General features: G+C 49.2%; 2 pseudogenes; one reads left to right on the top strand and one right to left on the bottom strand.

Annotated features, from left to right (window-relative positions):
- Nucleotides 1–17,421, top strand: part of LOC147118473 (uncharacterized) — a 177,793-nt pseudogene that overhangs the window by 104,095 nt on the left and 56,277 nt on the right.
- Nucleotides 1–17,421, bottom strand: part of LOC147118476 (uncharacterized) — a 42,559-nt pseudogene that overhangs the window by 1,472 nt on the left and 23,666 nt on the right.

Below are 17,421 nucleotides of genomic sequence, written 5' to 3'. Positions count from 1 at the left end.
GTGTGTGTGTCTCGGTGCTTTTCCAGTCACACTGATGTTTGAAATCTTTTCCCACAGACAGAACAGACAAACATTCCTCCTTCCACATTCAAAGGCCGATGATATTCAGGTCCTGATGAATGGAGTGACTGTCAGATCTTGATGTGATGTTTGGTTTGAGTTTCCCATCTGTAAATCCTCCCCTTCTAATACCCTGTAAAAGGAGTTTACAAAAGCCATCACTTTAAGTACAGGATAGAAATTCAGAACAGACTATTCTAGTTTCTATGGAACATTCTTTCCTCTCTTGTTCCCCCAAAGCTGTAAATCCCCATCCCACACACTCCCCCTCCTCCCTGTGCTGAAATCCAAACCCATTGCAACATCTCCAACATTTCTTTCCTCCACTCCCAGTCTTCCCCCTCCCTCTACTCTGGTTGTGTTCAGTTCTACAACCGCTATGTGCAGAGTGAGAATAAAATCAATGAGTCAATGATTGTCTCTACTGGTCACTGGGACCCTGAAGCCCCGCCCACTCTTTGTTCCTGTACCAAGATGGCCACGCATGCGCCGTGCTGCAGGTGGAACTGGTCCGTCTTTGCTCCACCAAGATGGCGGCGCGTAAATGATGAGGGGCTTTGATCGAGCAAGTAGGGAGAAACTGTTCACTCTGGCAAGTGGGTCGGTAACCAAAGGTCACAGACTTAAAATAGTTGCTAAAAGAACTAGAGGGAAATGAGGAGAATTGTTTTCACACAGAGGGTTGTTAAGATCTGGAACGCACCATCTGAAAGGATGCTGGAGTCAGGTTCCACAGGAACTTTCAAACAGTAATTGGACATGTACTTGAAGAGGACTAGTTTGCAGAGTTCTGGGGATAAAGCTGGGGTTTGGGACTAAATTGGACAGCTCTTTCAAAGAGCCGGCACAGACACGATGGGCCGAATCACCTCCTTCTGTGCTGTTAGATTCTATGATCAGTGTGAACACGCTGGTGTCTCTTAAGGCTCTTAGAGCTGTTAAAGCTCTTCCCACAGTAAGAACATTTAAAGGGTCTCTCGTCAGTGTGAACAAGCTGGTGTGACAGGAGGGTGGATGACTGAGTGAATCCCTTCCCACACACGGAGCAGGTGAACGGACCCTCACCAGTGTGGAGGAGCTGGTGTCTCTTCAACTCCCCGGAGCTTTTAAAGCTCTTTCCACAGTCAGAACATTTAAAGGGGTTCTCTCCAGTGTGAACAAGCTGATGTGCCAGCAGGTGGGATGATTCAGTGAATCCCTTCCCACACACAGAGCAGATGAACGGCCTCTCCCCAGTGTTAACTCACTGGTGTCTCTTCAGCTCCCTGAAGCTTTTCAAGCTCTTCCCACAGTCAGAACATTTAAAGGGTCTCTCATCAGTGTGAGCTCGCTGGTGATGCTACAGATACTGGGGCTTTTAAAGCTCTTCCCACAGTCAGAACACTGAAATGGTCTCTCATCAGTGTGAACAAGCTGGTGTTGCTTCAGATCCCCGGCGCTATTAAAGCTCTTCCCACAGTCAGAACATTGAAATGGTCTCTCATCAGTGTGAACAAGCTGGTGTCCCTTCAGATCCCCTGCGTTTTTAAAGCTCTTCCCACAGTTAGGACACTGAAATGGTCTCTCATCAGTGTGAACAAGCTGGTGTTCCTTCAGATCCCTGGGGCTTTTAAAGTTCTTCCCACAGTCAGAACACTGAAATGGTCTCTCATCAGTGTGAACAAGCTGGTGTCACTTCAGTTCCCCAGGGCTTTTAAAGCTCTTCCCACAGTCAGGACACTGAAATGGTCTCTCATCAGTGTGAACAAGCTGGTGTCCCTTCAGATCCCCGGAGCTTTTAAAGCTCTTTCCACAGTCAGAACATTGAAATGGTCTCTCATCAGTGTGAACAAGCTGGTGTCCCTTCAGTTCCCCGGAGCTTTTAAAGCTCTTCCCACACTCAGAACATTGAAATGGTCTCTCATCAGGGTGAACAAGCTGGTGTCGCTTCAGTTCCCTGGGGCTTTTAAAGCTCTTCCCACAGTCAGAAGACTGAAATGGTCTCTCGTCAGTGTGAACAAGCTGGTGTGTTTGCAGGTGGGATGAACAAACAAATCCCTCTCCACACACGGAGCAGGTGAATGGACAGTCCCTGGTGTGACTGCATCATTGAACTTCTATTGCAGACGGGGAACTGAATCCCTTCCCGCCGTCCCCACCTTTACCCGATTTCTCCCCGGTGTGGCGGTGCAAGTGTCTCACCAGGTCAGGTGATTGGCTGAATCCGCGTCCACACACCGAACATGTGTGCGGTCTGTCATCGCTGCGATCGCTGCTTTCTCCTTCCATGTGCAAAGGCCGATGATATTCAGGTCCGGATAAATCCAGCGACTCTGTCAGATCTTGATGTGATGTTTGGTCTGAGCTTCCCACCTGTAACTGCTCCACTTCTATAACCCTGTAAATTGAGATCAGAAAAGGATCAGAGGCAAACTGTTGTTTAACTTTCCCCTTTCCGAACCTAGGGGCAGTGAAGCTGATTTTCAGGCCCCAGCTGCTGCACAGGTTAGTTGAAAGGATCAGCCGTAATGGCGGCTGCAATACCCACAAGCCCCCATGCTCCAGAAAGCGCTCTGTTGACGCTGAGTCCCGCGCATGTGCTCATGGCCCAAACACTCTCCCTCCTGTTCCACAATCGCCCGTCCCGATCAGTCCGCAATGCGCATGCTCAGCGCACAAAACCCCACGGTTGGAACATCGGGCGCATATGCGAAGCCGCAACATCTGGTACGCGTGCGCGGCTCAGGTGTGGGCGAGTTGGTGTTTCGCCTCAGCCGCCAGGGAGGTGCGCATGTGCAGGACGACCCAACATTCTTCCTGTCAGCAATCACTCCCTCGTTTCTTTAATAAAAACAGAAAATGCTGGAAATACTCAGCAGGTCAGGCAGCATCTGTGGAAAGAGAAACAGAGTTAATGTTTCAGGTCGATGACCTGTCGTCAGAACTGCTTGTTCTTTAGTGTCAGCTGTGACTCAGTTGGTAGCACTCTCGCCTCTGAGGCATAAGGTTGTGGGTTCAAGTCCAAGTCCAGAAACTTGAGCACAAAAATCTAGGCTGACACTCCAATGCAGTACTGAGGGAGTGCGGCACTGTCGGAGGTGCCGTCTTTCAGATGAGATGTTAAACTGAGGCCCTGTCTGCTCTCTCAGGTGGATGTAAAAGATCCCATGGCACAATTTCAAGAAAGAAAGACTTGCATTTATATAGTGCCTTTCATGACCACCAGATGTCTTGAAGTGCTTTACAGCCAATGAAGTACTACAATGAAGTAGTCACTGTTGTAATGTGGGAAAGAGCAGGGCAGCTATCCCCAGTCTCCTAGCCAATGTTTATCTCTCAATCAACATAAAAAGATAGATTATCTGGTCATTATAACATTGCTGTTTGTGGGAGCTTGCTGTGCGCTAAGTGACTGCCGCATTTCTAACATTACAACAGTGACTACACTTCAAAAGTACTTAATTGGCTGTAAAACACTTTGGGATGTTCAGTGGTGGTGAAAGGCGCTATATAAATGCAAGTCTTTCTTTCTTCACTGGTCTCACCAGCGACCTCTTCTGACTGTTGGTTGATTGACATTACAAGAGGATTTGAGTACAGGATAAAGAAGTCTTACTGCAATTATATAGGGCCTTGGTGAGACCACACCTGGAGTACTGTGTACAGTTCTGGTCTCCTTACCTAAGGAAGGATATACTTGCCATAGAGGGAGTGCAACAAAGGTTCACGAGATTGATTCCTGGGATGGCGGGACTGTCGTATGAGAAGAGATTGAGTAAACTGGGCCTGTATTCTCTTGAATTCAGAAGAATGAGAGGGGATCTCATTGAAGCATACAAAATTATTACAGGACTTGATAGGGTGGATGCTGGGAGAATGTTTCCTTTGGCTGGGGAGTCTAGAACCAGGGGCCACAGCCTCAGGATAAAGGGTGGGACATTCAGGACTGAGATGAGAAGACATTTCTTCACACAGAGGGTGGTGAATCTTTGGAATTCTCTACCCCAGAGGGCTGTGGAGGCTCAGTCATTGGGTATATTCAAAACAGAAGTCGATAGATTTCTGACCAGTAAGGGCATCAAGGGATATGGTGATAGGGCTGGTGAATGGAGTTGAGGCAGAAGATCAGCCATGATCTCATTTAATGGTGGAGCAACTTGAGGGGCCGAATGGCCCTCTCCTGCTCCTATGCAAAGAACTAGATGTAATATCTCCAAGTTTGCAGATGACACAAAGCTGGGTGGGCGTGTGTGCTGTGAGGAGGATGCCGAGAAACTCCAGTATGATTTGGACAGGTTGGGTGATTGGGCAGATGCAGTATAATGTGGATAAATGCGAGGTTATCCACGTTGGTGGCAAAAGCAGGAAGGCAGATTATTATCTGAACGGCAATAGATTGGGAGACAGGGAAGTGCAAAGAGACCTGGGTGTCCTTGTGCACCAGTCGCTGAAGGTAAGCATGCAGGTGCAGCAGGTGGTTAAGAAGGCAAATGGTATGTTGTCCTTCGTAGTGAGAAGGTTCGAGCACAGGAACAAGGATGTCTTGCTGCAGTTGTACAGGGCCTTGGTGAGACCACATCTTGAGTATGGTGTGCAGTTTTGGTCGCCTTATCTGAGGAAGGATGTTCTTGCCATGGAGGGAGTGCAGCGAAGATTCACCAGACTGATACCTGGGATGGCAGGAATGACATATGAGGAGAGATTGGGTTGATTGGGCTTATATTCACTGGAGTTTAGAAGAATGAGAGGGGATCTCATTGAACCTTATAAAATCCTAACAGGACTAGACAGACTAGATGCAGGAAGGATGTTCCTGATGGTCGGGGAGTCCAAACCAGGGGTCACAGTCTAAGGATAATGGGTAAGCCATTTAAGACAGAGATGAGGAGGAATTTCTTCACCCAGAGAGTGGTGAACCTGTAGAATTCTCTACCACAGAAGGCAGTTGAGGCCAATTCATTAAATATATTCAAGAAGGAGTTAGATATATTTCTTAAGGCGAAAGGGATCAAGGGATATGGGGAGAAGGCAGGGACAGTGTACTGAGTTTGGATGATCAGCCATGATCTCATTGAATGGCGGAGTCGGCTTGAGGGGCTGAATGGCCTACTCCTGCTCCTATCTTCTATGTTTCAATGGTTATCCCTGAATTAACATAACAAAATGATAGATTATAAGAACATAAGAACATAAGAATTAGGAGCAGGAGTAGGCCATACGGCCCCTCGGGCCTGCTCCGCCATTCAATAGGATCATGGCTGATCCGAACCTAGACTCACGTCCACTTCCCTGCCCGCTCCCCATAACCCTTAATTCCCTTATCAGCTAGGAAACTGCCTATCTCCGTTTTAAATTTATTTAATGTCGCAGCTTCCACAGCTCTCTGAGGTAGCAAATTCCATAGATTTACTACCCTCTGAGTGAAGAAGTTTCTCCTCATCTCAGTTTTGAAACGGCAGCCCAATATTCTAATATTATGCCCCCTAGTTCTAGTCTCACCCATCAGTGGAAACATCCTCACCGATTATCAGATTGCTGTTTGTGGGAGCTTGCTGTGCGCTAATTGACTGCTGCATTTCTTACATTACAACAGTGACAACACTTCAAAAGTACTTCATTGGCTATAAAGTGCTTTGGGACGTCCGGTGGTGGTGAAAGGCGCTATATAAATGCAAGTCTTTCTTCCTTCACTGGTCTCACCAGCGACCTCTGCTGGCTGATGGTTGATTGACAGCCGAGAGTCCGTGCATGCGCAGACGGGACGGCGGTTTTGGCCGAGTCCGGCACAGCAACCCCTCCCGGTCACCAAGGGTAATAACCGCGCATGCCCAGAGTAGAACAACCCCCTTCCCCCACTCGGAGCTGTGCCTGCGCACTCGGATCCTGTCGGACGGAGTTGGCACGGGGCATTCCAGGGAAAGGCCACTGGGATGATAGCAAAATACTGCAGATGCTGGAAATCCGAAATAACAACAGAAAATGCTGGACAAACTCAGCAGGCCAGGCAACATCCATGGAGAGAAATTAAAAATCGACGTTTCGGGTGAACCCTTTTTCAAAACTGGAAAGGAAATAAAATAGATCGAAGGCAGGGCTGTGATAGAACAAAAGAGAAGTAAAGAGACATTAAGAGGTATTCAAAACCAGATGAGATGGTGATAGGACAGAGGAGACAAAAGACGGCTGAGATTAGGTGTGAAGTGAACTGGCAGGATGAGAGACAGCTGCCATGTGGGAGAGAGAAAAAAAAGGAAAGGGGGGGAAGGGAAGACCCAAAACAAAGGGGTGGAATTTTTTTTTATAAAAGTAAAAATGTAATAGGGGCCGAGGTTATGATCTGAAATTGTTGAACTCGATATTGAGTCCGGAAGGCTGCAAAGTGCCTAATCGGAAGATGAGGTGCTGTTCCTCGAGTTTACATTGAGCTTCCGTGGAACAATGCAAGAGCCCAAGTACAGTGAGGTCCGAGTGGGAATGGAGCGGTGAATTAAAATGACAGGCCACCGGAAGCTCTGGGTCGCCCTTACGGACTGAACGGAGGTGTTCCGCAAAGCGGTCACCCAATCTGCGTTTGGTCTCCCCAATGTAGAGGAGACCGCATCGTGAGCAGCGAATAGAGTATACTAGATTGCAAGAAGTACAAGTAAATCGCTGCAAAAGGCCACTGGGACCCTGAAGCCCCGCCCACTCCCTGTTCCTGTACCAAGATGGCCGTGCATGCGCTGTGCTCCAGGTGGAACTAGCCTGTCTATCCTCCACCAAGATGGTGGCGCATAGCCCGGGCCTATCACCGAGAAAAAGCTGCACCGCTGCCATCCAGTGGAACACAGACCGGGCCGCTGAATCTCATTCGGGCCTCAGGCCGTTCTCCAAGTTTATAAACCCTGCGGCGCGGCCTACCCGCAGTTTATTAATCTCACGACCCCGCTCCCACCAACCTGCAGCTCTGCCCGGCGCCCGCACGAGGCTTTCTTTGTAAAGTCGGTGAGGGACATGTGACCCGGGCCCACGGCCTGATTGACGGGAGCTCGGACCAATAGGGAGCGAGCAGGGCGGGGCTGGAGGAGCGAGCCAGCGGCGGGTCCTCCAACCAATCGGGGAGCCCGAGGGGTGGGACTAGCGCCGGCTGATTGTCTGATCCGCAGGGCAGCAAGTTTCTCCAGTCCCTTTTTCAGGGCCCGGGGCCAGGGGAGGCTGTGGGCCTTTATTCCCCTTATTGGACACAAGGCTCTTTGTCTCACAACACACTGGCTCAGGTTTTAATACAGACTTTTTAAATTCATCAATAAAAGCAGATAAACCTTGTGCTTCTGTAGAACAAACCTTCTAATATTTTATAGAATCATAGAATGGTTACAGCACAAAGGAGGCCATTCAGCCCGTCAAGCCTGCTCCGCCATTCAATAAGATCATGGCTGATCATCCAAATTCAGTACCCTGTTCCTGCCTTCTCTCCATATCCCTTGATCGCTTTTGCCTTAAGAAATATATCTAACTCCTTCTTGAATATATTTAATGATACTTATCCAATTCCCTTTTGAAAGCCGTGATTGAATCTGCCTCCACCACCGTTTCAGGCAGTGCATTCCAGATCCTAACCACTCGCTGCGTAAAACAGATTTTCCTCATGTCGCCTTTGGTTCTTCTGCCAATCACCTTAAATCTGTGTCCTCTGGTTCTCGACCCTTCCGCCAATGGGAACAGTTTCTCTCTATCTACTCTGTCCGGAACCCTCATGATTTTGAACACCTCTATCAAATCTCCTCCCAACCTTCTCTGCTCTAAGGAGAACAACCCCAGCTTCTCCAGTCTATCCACGTAACTGAAGTCCCTCATCCCTTATCCCTGGAACCATTCTTGTAAATCTTTTCTGCACCATCTCTAAGGCCTTGACATCCTTCATAAAGTGCGGTGCCCAGAATTGGACACAATACTCCAGTTGAGGCCGAACCAGTGTTTTATAAAGATTCATCATAACTTCCTTGCTTTTAGACTCTATGCCTCTATTTATCGCGTATGCTTTTTTAACCGCTTTCTCAACCTGCCCTGCCACTTTCAATGATTTGTGCACACAAACCCCCAGGTCTCTCTGTTCATGCACCCACTTTAGAATTGTACCCTTTAGTTTATATTGCCTCTCCTCGTTCTTCCTTCCAAAATGTACCACTTCGCACTTTTCTGCATCAAATTTCATCTGCCACGTGTCCGCCCATTCCACCAGCCTGTCTATGTCATCTTGATGTCTGTCACTATCCTCCTCACTGTTCACAATACTTCCAAGTTTTGTGACATCTGCAAATTTTGAAATTGTGTCCTGTACACCCAAGTCTAAGTCATTAATATATATATCAAGTAAAGCAGTGGTCCTCGTACTAACCCCTGGGGAACACCACTGTGTACCTTCCTCCAGTCTGAAAAACAACCGTTCACCACTACTCTCTGTTTCCTGTCACTTAGCCAATTTCGTATCCATGCTGCCACTGTCCCATTTATTCCATGGGTTTCAACTTTGCTGGTAAGCCTATTATGTGGCACTTTGTCGAACGCCTTTTGGAAATCCATGTACACCACGTTAACCGCATTGCCCTCATCAACCCTCTCTGTTACCTCATCAAAAAACTCAATCAGAATCAGAGCAGCCAGACCCAGCGGACATGTGGCCAGGGCCTCGGCACCAGGAAACCCAGGGTGCAGCGCCTCCCCCATCCGAGCCGCCGCTTCCTGGTTTCTTCAGCTGGTTCAACCGAGTCTGACTCAGGACAAAGGACAGGAGCCAGGCTCCCAGGATGGCCGACGGCCCCGGGGAGCATGCGCACTCTCAGCGGGGAAATCAGCGCATTGGATAGAGCGGTTTCTGGGACGCGGGGGATTGTGGGTGCTGTGGCTGCCATTAGTCAGCGGCTGTCGGGAAGAGTTTTATTGCAGGCTGACGGAAGGTAGGTCCCTGGCCGCCTGTGTAGGTCTTTTTGTTGCTTTAGTTTGAGCTGGAGTGGAGATGGAGGAGAAGCTGCTGGGTTTAACCCCCAGTACTTCTGAGCCCAGGAGGACCCAACAAATTCCAATGTAAGACTGTCAAGGGAGGATTCTGGGGGAGATTAGATTGCTAAGCAGACACTGTCCCTACAATGTAAAAGAGTATTGTTTTAGGAACAAGTATTTCTGTAGAGGCTTTTAATCCAGTTTACATCTACAGATTTGTTTTAATTCAATCTTGGGATGTGGGCGCCGCTCGCAGGAGCAGCAAATATGGCCAATCCCCAGTTGCCCGTTGAGAAGGTGGTGGTGAGTCGCCTTCTTGAACTCCTGCAGTCCATGTGGTGAAGGTACTCCCACAATGTTGTTAGGTAAGGAGTTCCAGGATTTTGACCCAGCAACGATGAATATGTCTGAGTCAGGATGATGTGTGACTTGGAGGGGAACTTGGAGATGATGGTGCTCCCATGCAACAGCTGCCCTTGTCCTTCTAGGTGGTGGAGGTCGCGGGTTTGGGATGTTCTGTCAAAGTTCTGGTCGAGTTGCAGATGTATAAAGTTCCTTTCCTTCCACCCCTCCCCCTCCCACTCCCACCTCTCTCTCTCTCTCCTCTCACAGAGGTCAGAGTCGTGTGTAGGCCCAGACCAGGTGGTGGATTCCCTTCCCTGAGGGGCATTAGTCAACCAGTTGGGTTTTTATGACAATCCGGCAGCTTTCATGGTCACTTGTTTCTGCTGCCGGCCCCAAAATGACCAGATTCACTGAGCTCAATTTCACAACCTGCCTTTGTTTTCTTGTGGGTTCTCTCTCACGCTCCTCATTTTAAATTAATTTTACAGGATATTAGAAGGGGAGGATTTGCAGATGGTAAGCTCAAACCAAACATCACGCCAAGATCTGACGGAGTCACTCGACTCATCGTATCTGAATATCACCGGCCTCTGAACATGGAAGCAAAAAGCACCGTTCACAGCGGGGAGAAACCATACACGTGTTCTGTGTGTGGACGAGGCTTCAGCCAGTCCTTTGGCCTATCGACACACAAGTGCATTCACACTGGGGAGAGGCCGTTCACCTGCTCTGAGTGTGGGAAGGGATTCACTAATTCATCTCACCTACTGAGACACCAGCGAGTTCACACTGGGGAGAGACCGTTCACCTGCTCTGAGTGTGGGAAGGGATTTACGAATTCATCCCACCTACTGAGACACCAGCGAGTTCATACTGGGGCGAGGCCATTCACCTGCTCTGAGTGTGGGAAGGGATTCACTAATTCATCCCACCTACTGAGACACCAGCAAGTTCACACTGGGGAGAGACCGTTCACCTGCTCTGAGTGTGGGAAGAGATTCACTCAGTCATCCAACCTGCTGAATCATCAGCACGCTCACACTGATGAGAGACCTCTTAAATGCCTGGACTGTGGGAAGTGCTATAAAAGTTCCTGGGAACTGACGTGCCATCAATGTGTTCACACTGACGAGAGACCGTTCAGGTGCTCTCACTGCGGGACTGGGTTCAGGCAGTCATCTGAACTCACTGCCCACCAGCGCACTCACACTGGAGAGACCGTTCACTTGCTCCGTATGTGGGAAGGGATTCTCTCAGTTATCCACCCTGCTGGCACACCAGCGAGTTCACACTGGGGAGAGACCGTTCACCTGCTCCGTGTGTGGGAAGGGATTCACTCAGTCATCCACCCTGCTGAGACACCAGCGAGTTCACAAGTGACTGCACGGGTTGGATTCTGCTGTTATTGCTGCTGTTAATCACATCCAGGACTGAATCATGTTCATTCTGACAATTGGGTTTTGTTTCTACTGATGTTAATAGCTCCAGGAACTGGGCTGGAGTTTAATATTCTGGATATATGTCAAAGAAACCAGCTTTGTTTTAAACACATTGTTGTAGATTTTCTTCTTTCCCACCTGAGTGTTTAGCATCACCTGGCTGGAGCTCAGAAAGGACAATCTGGGGGAAGATCGTACAGCGGGAACAAAACTTCAGCCTGGACACAGTCCTTCAGGGCCACACTGAGGGGGGTAAACGGCACTTTGGTCTTTCTCGTCTCTCTTCACTGACAGCAAAGTCACCCTGCGGGTTAATCTCGAGGCATGTGAGAAATGTGTCCCAGCCGCTCTCCACCATGGTTCAGAGCTCCTAGGCACGGAACAGAAGGCTCCTTTAGGAATGTACCCCAGCGCTTTTTTTTAATGGCCTTATTAACCTGTGTCACTACTTTTAGTGATTTGTGTATCTGTATCCCTGGATCCCTCTGCTCCTCCAGCCCATTTAGACTCTTAGGAGGGAAAATTCAGTGGCGCCCCCTTTGGGTCGCTAACATCACTGGGGCTAATTTTAGCGCCCTGAAAAAGTTAGCGTCCCTGTGCATTAAATTCAGTGGTAGCGGCCCAGGCAGGAGGTGGGGTGCTACTGGAAGCGCTCCCCTCCCTCTTGAGGTGCTACCAGTGAATTTCACGGCACTTCGTGTAACAGCACCACGCCCGTCGGCACATAGCACCGTGTCTTAGCAGACCTCCCTCCCCGATTAAAGGGGAGGGGCCTAGCACTGTGCACACTGGGGCCCTGCTGGACCACCGGGGAGCGGGGTGTTGGATCAAGAGGAGCGCCGGGCTGAGCGATCGCGGCCGGCAGCCCGAAGAAGAAAGGGGAAGGGGGCAGTCGGCCAAAATAAAAAGTTGCCGCCCGACATCTGCCCTTTAAGTGGCGCCGCCGCGGCTGCAGGATTGACCTCTGACCCTGTCGGACATATCGTCCGGCGATAGGTCAGGGGTCGCAACCCAAGGTTGCATCCGGGGTGCTGCGCATGGCGATGACATCATTGCCGGCGGTGCAGTGCCGCGGGGAGCTACCGGCTACCGCCGCCGCTAACCTCCCGCTGAATATCGTGGGAGGCACAAAGCAACCCAATTTCTCCCCCTTGTTGTCCAAGTAGTGTGTGGCCTCCTTATTCTTCCCATCAAAACACACCAGCTCACACTGATATATAGTGGCATTCATTTGCCAATTACACGCCCATTCTGAAATGTATTAATGTCTTCTTGCATTTTGTCTTTCTCAGAATTAACTCTACCTCCCAATTAAAAGCGGCGGCAGATTCAAATCGGCGGCAGTGCGAGTTGAGGCCCGATCAGAGCATCGGACCTGTGAAGGGGCAGTGACCGGCGGCAGTTAAAAGCGGCGGCAGTGCGAGGCGAGGCCCGACCAAATCAACAGCAGAGGAGAGAGGTAAAAAGTAATCAGAGTGTGACGTCACCAGGGAGCAGGTAAGTGATTGGTTGGTGAATATTTCTCTTTTTTAAACTTTAACTCTGTAGTTTATAGTTACTAGGGTCTTTTCTGGTGTAGCAGGGACTGTTGGTAGACTATACAAGTGCCTTAGAGATATTTTTAATTGGTGGTAGTAAATTAATTTAAATTAAGTAAAGGGAAGGTCATGCCAGGTGAGCCCAGCCCCGTGATATGCTCCTCTTGCTCTATGTGGGAATTCAGGGACCCCGGTGCCCCTGATGACCACGTGTGCCAGAGATGCATCCATCTGCAGCTACTAGCAGGCCGCATTGAGGCGCTGGAGCTGCGGGTGGATGGGTTGTTGAGCATTCACGATGCTGAGAGGGTCGTGGATAGCACGTTTAGTGAGTTGGTCACACCTCAGGGAAGGGCTGCACAGGAAGACAGGAAATGGGTGACCACCAGGCGGAGCAATAGAAGCAGGCAGGTAGTGCAGGAGACCCCTGTGACCATTCCCCTCTCAAACAAGTATACCGCTTTGGATACTGTTGGGGGGGATGACTCACCAGGGGAAGGCAGCAGCAGCCAACTTGCTGGCACTGGGGGTGCTCCTGCTGCCCAGGAAGGGGGGGAAAAGAGTGGGAGAGCAATAGTGGTAGGGGATTCTATAGTAAGGGGAACAGATAGGCGTTTCTGTGGCCGTAGACGTGAATCCAGGATGGTTTGTTGCCTCCCTGGTGCCAGGGTCAAGGATATCACTGAGCGGCTGCAGGGCATTCTGGAGGGGGAGGGTGAACAGCCAGAGGTTGTGGTCCACATTGGTACCAACGACATAGGTAAAAAGAGGGATGAGGTCCTGCAGCAAGAATTTAAGGAGCTAGGTGAAGGATTAAAGAGCAGGACCTCAAAGGTTGTAATCTCTGGATTACTCCCCGTGCCACGTGCTAGTGGGTATAGGAATAGGAAGATAGAACAGATGAATGCGTGGCTAAAGGGATGGAGCAGGGGGGAGGGCTTTAGTTTCCTGGATCACTGGGTCTGCTTCTGGGAAAGGTGGGACTTGTACAAGTCGGACGGTTTACACCTGAACCAGAGGGGAACCAATATCCTTGTGGGGAGGTTTGCTAGCACTGCTGGGGGGGGTTTAAACTAACTTGGCAGGGGGATGGGGTACAGAGTGGAGCTATAGTAGGGGGTGATTTACAGCCAAATACAGAGGAAAAAACCAGTCAGCTGGGAAGGCAGAGCAAATATGTGAAGGCAAAAGGGAATATGGCAGGGCTGGAAGGCATTTATTTTAATGCAAGGAGTCTTGCAAATAAGGTGGATGAACTGAAGTTGTTGTTGAACACATGGGAGTACGATATTGTTGCTATCACGGAGACATGGTTGAGGGAGGGTCAGGACTGGCAGCTCAATATTCCGGGGTATAGAATCTTCAGGCGAGACAGAGGGGGGTGTAAAAGGGGAGGGGGTGTTGCAATATTAATTAAGGAGTCAATTACTGCTGTAAGGAGGGACGATATATTAGCGGGTTCCTCTAATGAGGCCATATGGGTAGAACTTAAAAACAAAAAGGGGGCAAGCACTTTGCTGGGAGTGTACTATAGGCCCCCAAACAGTCAGGGGGAGATAGAGGAACAGATATGTAGGCAAATCTCAGAGAAGTGCGAAAATAATAGGGTAATAATAGTGGGGGATCTCAACTTCCCCAATATAAATTGGGATAGTCAGAGTGTGAAAGGCTTAGAGGGTGCAGAATTCTTAAAGTGCATCCAGGAGAGCTTTTTGAGCCAACATGTAGAAAGTCCTACAAGAGAGGGGGCGGTACTGGACCTAATTCTGGGGAATGTAGCCGGGCAAGTGGTGGAAGTATCAGTAGGAGAGCATTTTGGCGACAGTGACCATAATTCGGTGAGATTTAAGGTGGTCATGGAAAAAGACAAAGACGGCCCGGAAATAAGGGTTCTAAATTGGGGGAAGGCCGATTTTAATATGATAAGGCAGGATCTGGCCAAAGTGGACTGGGAGCAGCTACTTATAGGAAAATCCACATCAAAACAGTGGGAGACTTTCAGAAGGGAAATAGAGAGAGTACAGCGCCAACATGTTCCTGTAAAGGTCAAGGGTGGGACCAACAAGCAAAGGGAACCTTGGATGACAAGGGATATACAAAAATGCATTAGAAATAAAAGGGGGGCTTTTGGCAGTTACAAAAGACTAAAGACGGAAGAAGCCCTAGAGGAGTATAAAAAGTGCAGGGGCATACATAAAAAAGAAATTAGGAGGGCGAGGAGGGGCCATGAAATAACACTGGCGAGCAAAATAAAGGAAAATCCTAAGATGTTTTATAAGTATATTAAGGGCAAGAGGATAACCAGGGAAAGGGTAGGGCCCATTAGGGACCAAAGTGGCAATCTGTGTGTAGAGCCAGATGATGTAGGCGGGGTTTTAAATGAATTTTTTGCATCTGTGTTCACTATGGAGAAAGACGATGCAGACATAGAAATCGGGCAAGGGGACTGTGACATACTTGAACATATTAGCATCGAGAGGGAGGAGGTGCTAGCGGTTTTAGCAGGCCAAAAAGTGGATAAATCCCCAGGCCCGGACGAGATGTATCCCAGGCTGCTGTGGGAGGCAAAGGAGGAGATTGCAGGGGCTCTGACACAAATTTTTAGAACCTCTCTGGCCACAGGGGATGTACCAGAGGACTGGAGAACAGCTAATGTAATACCATTATACAAGAAGGGTAGCAGGGATAAACCAGGGAATTACAGGCCAGTGAGCCTAACATCTGTGGTAGGGAAATTATTGGAAAAAATTCTGAGGGACAAAATTAGTCTCCACTTGGAGAGGCAAGGATTAATCGGGGATAGTCAGCATGGCTTTGTCAAGGGTAAATCATGTCTGACAAATCTGATTGAATTTTTTGAGGGGGTGACTAGGTTGGTGGATGAGGGAAATGCTGTGGATGTGGTTTACATGGACTTCAGTAAAGCCTTTGACAAAGTCCCGCATAGGAGACTGGTCAAGAAGGTAAGAGCCCATGGGATCCAGGGTGCCTTGGCGTGTTGGATCCTAAACTGGCTGAGTGGCAGGAGGCAGAGGGTGATGGTCGAAGGTTGCTTTTGTGACTGGAAGCCTGTGTCCAGTGGGGTACCTCAGGGATCGGTGCTGGGTCCCTTGTTGTTTGTGATCTACATAAATGATTTGGATGAGAATGTAAAAGGTATGATCAGCAAGTTCGCAGATGACACGAAAATTGGTGGGGTGGTCAATTGCGAGGAGGAAAGCCTCAGGCTACAGGACGATATAAACGGGTTGGTCAGATGGGCGGAAAAGTGGCAAATTGGAATTTAACCCTGAAAAGTGCGAGGTGATGCATTTTGGACGGACAAATAAGGCAAGGGAATACACAATGAGTGGTAGGACCCTCGGAAGTACAGAGGGTCAGAGGGACCTTGGTGTGCATGTACATAGATCCCTGAGGGCAGCGGAACAGGTAGATAAGGTGGTTAAAAAGGCATATGGGATACTTGCCTTCATTAGCCGAGGCATAGAATATAAGAGCAGGGAGGTTATGATGGAGCTGTACAAAACGCTGGTGAGGCCACAGCTGGAGTACTGTGTGCAGTTCTGGTCGCCTCACTATAGGAAGGATGTGATTGTTTTGGAGAGGGTACAGAGAAGATTCACCAGGATGTTACCTGGGATGGAGCGCCTCAGCTATGAAGAAAGACTAAACAGGCTGGGGTTGTTTTCCTTGGAGCAAAGAAGGCTGAGGGGGGACCTGATTGAGGTATACAAAATGATGAGGGGCATAGATAGGGTAGACAAAGAGGAACTTTTCCCCTTAGTAGGGGGGTCAATAACAAGGGGGCATAGATTCAGGGTAAGGGGCAGGAGATTTTGAGGGGATTTGAGGAGGAACTTTTTCACCCAGAGGGTGGTTGGAATGTGGAACTCAATGCCCAAAAGGGTGGTAGAGGCAGGAACCCTCACAACATTCAAGAAGCATTTGGATGAGCACTTGGAATGCCAATGCATGCAAGGCTATGGACCAAATGCTGGAAAATGGGATTTGACTGGACAGGGATGGATGGGCGGCGCAGACACGATGGGCCGAAGGGCCTCTTTCTGTGCTGTAAAACACTATGACACTATGACTCTAATTTGGTGTCATCGACAAACTTTGAAATTGTTCTTCTGATTCCCGAGTCCAAATCGTTTATGTAAATGGTGACCAACAGAGATCCCAGCACCGATCCCTGTGGAACACCACTTCCCACCTTTTGCCCGTCTGAGTAGCTACTCCCAACCCCTACTCTCTGTTTGCTGTAACCAGCTTGCTATCCATAAACAGTCTGTAAGATTGACAAGATGACCCAGGTCAGGCCGTGTGGAGTGAATGGCCAGGCAGCAGAATGGATGGAAAGCTGGCTACAAAACAGAAATCAGAGGGTTGGAGTTAAGGGAAGTTTGTTGTGATCTTTCCATCCATTCTGCTGCCTGACCTTTGACTCCACACGGCCTGACCGTGGTCATCTTGTAGACCGTACATACTGCAGACACAGTGCACCAGTGGTGGAGGGGGTGGATATCGAATCCTGTGGCAGGGGCGCTGATGAAGTGGATTTCTCTGTCCGTGAGTTTTGAGGCATCGCTAGTGGCGTTTTTCACCACTTTCCACCATTAAAACAACATTGCTGCCAGTTTATTAAAGCCATTAACAGCCGCTCGGGTGGGACACACCAATAACTGAGGCCTTGTTTCCCTCACAATGACAGGCCTGAACCCGAGTTAGAAAACATTTAGTAATTAAACCAGACTGGGCGGGGCCTGAGGTGTGAGTAACGGAAAATTGGTGGCCAGCGTACTTCACACCAGAGCTCAGGACCCGGGGACTCAGGTTTCTGTATCATTTATTTATTAATTTAGTTTATTGCCCAATCTCAATCAGACTGGCGGGTCATCTTGCTGTCCGGCGGAGGCGAGGTTCCCCAATGGAGGGCTCTCTACACGGGGGTCCTTCCCCGCACCATTGGAGACTGTTACAAGGAGCTGTCGTGTGCAACAGTTTTTAAGCTCCTTTCCGAACTCCAAGGCCAGATGTGTTCTTTGCGGCCTAGAGCAGTCCATGGGCCGTGTATATAT

This window comes from Somniosus microcephalus, chromosome 4, assembly GCF_052327205.1.
Source record: "Somniosus microcephalus isolate GS21.2 chromosome 4, FLI_Smic_1.0, whole genome shotgun sequence".
Lineage (NCBI taxonomy): Eukaryota > Metazoa > Chordata > Chondrichthyes > Squaliformes > Somniosidae > Somniosus > Somniosus microcephalus.
Note: the sequence above shows the minus strand (reverse complement) of the source record. Positions and strands in the feature narration are given on the sequence as shown.